The sequence below is a fragment of the Oncorhynchus kisutch genome, linkage group LG28 (assembly GCF_002021735.2).
Source record: "Oncorhynchus kisutch isolate 150728-3 linkage group LG28, Okis_V2, whole genome shotgun sequence".
Taxonomy (NCBI): Eukaryota; Metazoa; Chordata; class Actinopteri; order Salmoniformes; family Salmonidae; genus Oncorhynchus; species Oncorhynchus kisutch.
Genome location: NC_034201.2, coordinates 31,421,880 through 31,429,291, shown reverse-complemented (window position 1 = coordinate 31,429,291; position 7,412 = coordinate 31,421,880).

The window sequence follows — 7,412 nt, the reverse complement described above, 5'->3', positions numbered from 1 at the left end:
GCCTCCTTTGCAGTGAATGGGTGTGAAAGAGGGCAACCGACAAAAAACAGGTGGCTGGGAGAAGAAAAGGGAATGCCACGAGAGCAATGCGAGAAGCTTAAACACCACTGGTGACTGCTTTGTCTTCAGGATCATCTGACACATCTCTGGAACACAATAACCTTTTATATTTAGTGGAAGTCTCTATGTTCTCCAGCTCTACACCACCGGTCTAAGGGTTTTTCTTTATTTGTATTATTTTCTACATTGAGATTCTTCAAATAGCCACCCTTTGTCTTGATGACAGCTTTGCACACACTTGGCATTCTCTCAACCAGCTTCATGAGGTAGTCACCTGGAATGCATTTCAATTAACAGGTGTGCCTTCTTAAAACTTAATTTGAAGAATTTCTTTCCTTCTTAATGCATTCGAGCCAATCAGTTGTGTTGTGACAAGGTAGGGGTGGTATACAGAAGATACCCCTATTTGGTAAAAGACCACGTCCATATTATGGCAAAAACAGCTCAAATTAGCAATGAGAACCAACAGTCCATCATTAAGAAGTTAAGACATGGTCAGTTAATATGGAAAATTTCAAGAACTTTTAAAGTTTCTTCAAGTGCAGTCGCAAAAACCATCAAGCGCTATGATGAAACTGGCTCTCATGAGGACCGCCACAGGAATGGAAGACCCAGAGTTACCTCTGCTGGAGAGAATAAGTTCATTAGAGTTACCAGCCTCAGAAATTGCAGCCCAAATAAATACTTCACTGAGTTCAAGTAACAGACACATCTCAACATCAACTTGACCTGACCTTAGTATTCTTTGTTTTCTTTATTATTTTGGTTAGGTCAGGGTGTGACGAGGGTGATGTACTGTTTATGGGTTTTGTAGGTTTATGGGGTTGTTTATCATCTAGGTGTTTATATATGTCTATGGTTGTCTAGATTGGATCTCAATTAGAGGCAGGTGTTTATCGTTGTCTCTGATTGGAAACCATATTTAGGCAGCCATCTTTGGGTATTTCATGGGTTATTGTCTATGTCTTGTTGCATGTGTCTGCACTAGTATTATATAGCTTCACGGTCAGTTTGATATTTTATATAGTTTGTTAAGTGTTCTTCGGCATTCATTAAAAAGTATGTATTCTGATCACGCTGCGCTTTGGTCTTCTCACTACGACGATCGTGACACAAATGTTCAGTGAAGACTGTGTGAATCAGGCATTCATGGTTGAATTACTGCAAAGAAACCACTACTAAAGAACACCAATAATAAGAAGAGACTTGCTTGGGCTAAGAAACATGAGCAAAGGACCGGTGGAAATCTGTCCTTTGGTCTGGAGTCCAAATTGGAGATTTTTGGTTCCAACTGCCATGTCTTTGTGAGACACTGTGTGGGTGAACAGATGATCTCTGCATGTGTATTTCCCACCGTAAAGCATGGAGGAGGTGTTATGGTGTGTGTGGGGGGGGGGGGGGGGGCTTTGCTGGTGACACTGTCTGTGATTTATTTAGAAATCAAGGCACACTTAACCAGCATGGCTACCACAGCATTCTGCAGTGATATGCCATCCCATATGGTTTGGGATTAGTGGGACTATCATTTGTTTTTTAACAGGACAATGACCCAATACACCTCCAGGCTGTGTAAGGGATATTTTACCAAGAAGGAGAGTGTTGGAGTGCTGCATCAGATGACCTGGCCTTCACATTCCCCCAACCTCAACCAAATTGAGATGGTTTGGGATTAGTTGGACCACAGGGTGAAGAAAAAGCAGCTGACAAGTGCTCAGGATATGTGGGAACTCCTTCAAGACTGTTGGAAAAGCATTCCGTGTGAAGCTGGTTGAGAGAATGCCAAGAGGGTGCATAGCTGTCATCAAGGCAAAGGGTTGCTACTTTATTTTGATTTGTTTAACACTTTTTTGATTACTACATGATTCCATATGTGTTATTTCATAGTTTTGATGTCTTTACTTTTATTCTACAATGTAGAAAATAGTTTTAAAAATAAAGAAAAACCCATTGAATAAGTAGGTGTTCTAAAACTTTTGACCGGTAGTGTACATTGAGATGTGATTTATTGTGATGATGATGACATGGGCTGGTTAAAAAGGTTTGTCATCCCCCAAATTCAAATGTGAAATACTGTGCAGTATTATGCATGAGTCTAATAATTTATAACGCAATATGAGCTATGCATAATGCATTATTCACAACATCAGCGCTATAACGCAATATGCCTTGCCTTTCTAAGGTCTTAGAAAGCAAAGTTAACAAACAGATCACCGACAATTTCGAATCCAACCGTACCTTCTCCACTATTCAATCTGGTTTCCGAGCTGGTCATGGGTGCACCTCAGCCACGCTCAAGGTCCTAAACAATATCATAACCGCAAATCGATAAGAGACAATACTGTGCAGCTGTATTCATCGACCTGGCCAAGGCTTGCGACTCTGTCAATCACCACATTCTTATCGGCAGACTCAACAGCCTTGGTTTCTCAAATGACTGCCTCGCCTGGTTCACCAACTACTTCGCTGACAGAGTTCAGTGTGTCAAATCGGAGGGCCTGTTGTCCGGTCCTCTGGCAGTCTCTATGTGGGTACCACAGGGTTCAATTCTCGGGCTGACTCTTTTCTCTGTATATATCAACAATGTCGCTCTTGCGGGTGATTCCCTGATCCACCTCTACGCAGACAACACTATTCTGTATAGATCTGGCTCTTCTTTGGACACTGTTAACTAACCTCCAAACGAGCTTCAACGCCATACAACACTCCTTCCATGGCCTCCAACTGCTCTTAAACGCTAGAATAACCAAATGCATGCTTTTCAACCGTTCGCTGTCCGCACCCGCCCGCCCGACTAGCATCACTACTCTGGACGGTTCTGACCTAGAATACGAGGACAACTACAAATACCTAGGTGTCTGGCTAGACTGTAAACTCTCCTTGCAGACTCATATCAAACATCTCCAATCCAAAATCAAATCTAGAATCGACTTTCTATTTCGCAACAAAGCCTTGTTCACTCACGCCGCCACACGTACCCTAGTAAAACTGACTATCCTACCGATTCTCGACTTCGGTGATGTCATCTACAAAATAGCTTCCAATACTCTACTCAGCAAACTGGATGCAGTCTATCACAGTGCCATCCATTTTGTCACCAAAGCCCCTTATACCACCCACCACTGTGACCTGTATGCTCTAGTCGGCTGGTCCGCGCTACATATTCGTCGCCAGACCCACTGGTTCCAGGTCATCTATAAGTGTATGCTAGGTAAAGCTCCGCCTTATCTCAGCTCACTGGTCATGATAACAACACCCACCCGTAGCACGCTCTCCAGCAGGTATATCTCACAGGTCATCTCCAAAGCCAACACCTCATTTGGCCGCCTTTCCTTCCAGTTCTCTGCTGCCAATTGACTGGAACGAATTGCAAAAATCACTGAAGCTCGAGACTTACATTTCCCTCACTAACTTTAAACATTAGCTATCTGAGCAGCTAACCAATCACTGCAGCTGTACATAGTCCAACTGTAAATAGCCCATCCAATCTACCTACCTCATCCCCATATTGTTTTTATTTACTTTTCTGCTCTTTTGCAGACCAGTTTCACTACTTGCACATCATCATCTGCTCATCCATCACTCCAGTGTTAATCTGCTAACTTGTAATTACTTTGCTACTATGGCCTATTTATTGCCTTACCTCCTCACGCCATTTGCACACACTGTATATAGACTTTCTTTTTTTCTATTGTGTTATTGACTGTACGCTTGTTTATTACATGTGTAACTCTGTGCTGTTGTTTGTGTCGCACTGCTTTGCTTTATCTTGGCCAAGTCGCAGTTGTAAATGAGAAGTTGTTCTCAACTAGCTTACCTGGTTAAATAAAGGTGAAATAAAATAATAATAATAACAATAAACTTCTCAAACATCTGACTACATTTATAGTGCATTATGAACAAGGCTGTGGCTACATTGAGCGTTATAAAGCCCTATATTAAACACTTTTCCTGCTCATAATGTTTTATGAATGTAGTTACACCTATGTAATGCATTATAGTAGATTATGTAAAGCCCATAAGGCATTATAAATTTGCTAATAATGCATCATAAAGAAGGTATTCATAGTATCATCTTTGCCTTCGTTGCATGCTTCTGGTCTGTGTGTAACGGACGTCACGCTGCTTCTTACTGATTTGGCCGAGGCTCGGACCCAGCACAAAATTAACAATTCTGCAGTGAAAGTGGCAACACTTTATCTAAAGAGGCCTGTGTTTTGCTAAATGTCCCTATTGTGAGCCAACTTGTGTGTGATGAAATCATTAAGACAGCGGCCATAAGACAACAAAATCCTCCCTCTGGAGATCCACAGTGGTAGAAATGTACAGGAGTCCTACTCTATATGAGTTGCCTAAGCTTATTGACAGTTCCACTATATTTTGATGAAAACCTGCCACCTGGTTGGAGGCGGTGAATGGGGGCGGAGTGGTGCCAGGAAAATAACCTCTTCCTTAACATCAACAAAACGAAGGACCTGATCGTGTACTTCAGGAGACAGATGGAACACACCCCCATCCACATCGACAGGGCCGCAGTGGAGAATTTGAAAAGCTTAAAGTTCCTTGGTATACACATCACTGACAATATGAAATGGTTCAACCTCAGGAGGCTGAAGACATTCTGCTTGACCTCTAAGACCCTCACAAACTTTTACAGGTGCACCACTGAGAGCATCTGGTCGGGCTGTATCACTGCCTGGTACAGCAACTGCATCGCCCGCAACCGCAGGGCTCTCCAGAGGGTGGTGCGGTCTGCCCAATGCATCACCAGGGACCAACTGCCTGCCCTCCAGGACATCTACAGCACCCGATGTCACAGGAAGGCCAAGAAGATCATCAAGGACCTCAGCCACCCGACCTCTGGTTGTTCACATCGCTATCATCCAGAAGGCGAGTTCAGTACAGGTGCATCAAAGCTGGGACCGAGACTATTAAAATGGCCATCACCAGCCAGCCTCGACCCAGCACCCTGCTCTGAACTTAGTCAGTCACTAGCCGGCTTCCACCCGGTTACTCAACCCTGCACCTTAGAGGCTGCTGCCCAATGTACACAGACATGGAACACTCGTCACTTAAAAAATTGAATTCTGGTCACTTTAATAATGTTTACATGCTGTTTTACCCATTTTATATGTATATACTGTATTCTAGTCAAGGCTCATCCTATGCTGTACATATAAAGTGCCTTCGGAAAGTATTCAGACCCCTTAATTTTCCCACATTGTTACTTTACAGCCTTATTCTAAAATTGATTAAATAATACCCCATAATGACAAAGCATAAACAAGTTTAAAGAAATTATTGCAAATGTATAAAAATTACTTTTTTTTAATGAAATATCACATTTACATAACTATTCAGATCCTTTACTTAGTACTTTGTTGAAGCACCTTTGGCAGCGATTACAGCCTCAAGTCTTCTTGGGTATGATGCAACAAGCTTGGCACACACGTATTTGGGGAGTTTCTCCCATTATTCTCTGCAGATCCTCTCAAGCTCTGTCAGGTTGGATGCTGCAAAGCCATTTTCAGGTCTCTCTAGAGATGTTAGATTGGGTAAGTCCGGACTCTGGCTGGGCCACTCAAAGACATTCTGAGACTTTTCCCGAAGCCACTCCTGCGTTGTCTTGACTGTGTGCTTAGGGTCGTAGTACTGTTGGAAGGTGAACCTTCACCCCAGTCTGAGGTCTTGAGCAGGTTTTCATCAAAGATCTCGCTGTACTTTGCACCGTTCATCTTTCCCTCAATCCTGGCTAGTCTTCCAGTCCCTGTCGCTGAAAAATATCCCCACAGCATGATGCATACACCACCATGCTTCACCTTAGGGATGGTGCCAGGTTTCCTCCAGACATGACGCTTGGCATTCAGGCCAACAAGTACAATTTTGGTTTCATCAGACCAGAGAATCCGACCATCACCACTGGTGAGACAAAACCGCGACTCGTCAGTGAAGAGCACTTTTTGCCAGTCCTGTCTGGTCCAGCGACGGTGGGTTTGTGCTGCCGGTGATGTCTGGTGAGGACCTGCCTCACAACAGGCCTACAAACCTTCAGTCCAGCCTCTCTCTGCCTATTGCGGACAATCTGAGCACTGATGAAGGGATTGTGCTTTCCTGTAACTCAGGCAGTTGTTGTTGCCATCCTGTACCTGTCCCTCAGGTGTGATATTCGGATCTACCAATCCTGTGCAAATGCTGTTACGTGGTCTGCCACTGCGAGGACGATCAGCTGTCCATCCTGTTTCTCTGTAGCTCTGTCTTAGGCGTCCCACAGTACGGACATTGCAATTTATTGCCCTGGCCACATCTGCAGTCCTCATGCCTCCTTGCAGCATGCCTAGGGCATGTTCACGCAGATGAGCTGGGACCCTGTGCACCTTTCTTTTGGTGTTTTTCAGAGTCAGTAGAAAGGCCTCTTTAGTGTCCTAAGTTTTCATTACTGTGAACTTAATTGCCTACCGTCTGTAAGCTGTTAGTGTCTTAACGACCGTTCCACAGGTGCATGTTCATTAATTGTTCATGGTTCATTGAACAAGCATGGGAAACAGTGTTAAAACCATTTACAATGAAGATCTGTGAAGTTATTTGGATTTTTACGAATTATCTTTGAAAGACAGGGTGCTGAAGTTTACATTTGCAAAAATGTCTAAAAACCTGTTTTCATTTTGTCATTATGGGGTAGTATGTGTAGATTGATGAGGAAATAAAATTATTTTATCCATTTTAGAATAAGGCTGTTATGTAACAAAATGTGGAAAAAGGAATCCTACGTATTCTTCAGATATATAGAATATATATTCTATATAGATACTGTCTATGCATCCCATCACATATATAGATATATTTATGCTCTGGACTCTGACATTGCTCATACTAATATTTCTAAATGACATTTTTACTTTTAGATGTGTGTATTGTTAAATATTACTCCACTGTTAGAGCTAGGAAGACAAGCATTTCACTACTCAATACCATCTGCTAAATATGTGTTTGCAACCAATACAATTTGATTTGGTTCACAGTATGGATGGCACTTTTTATGGGAGCCTGCAGTGCCTTCAGAAAGTATTCACACTGACTTTTTCTCAGTTTTGTTGTGTTAGAGTCTAAATTTAAAATGGATTAAATTGACATTTTGTGTCACTGGCCTACACAATATACCCCATAACGTCAAAGTGGAATTATGTTTTTAGACATTTTTACAAATTAAAAAAGAATGTAAAGCTGAAATGTCTTGTCTTAAGTCAATAAGTATTCAACCCCTTTGTTATGACAAGCCTAAATAAGTTCAGGAGTAAACATACACTTAATAAGGGACATAATAAGTTGCATGGACTCACTGAGTGCAATAATAATGT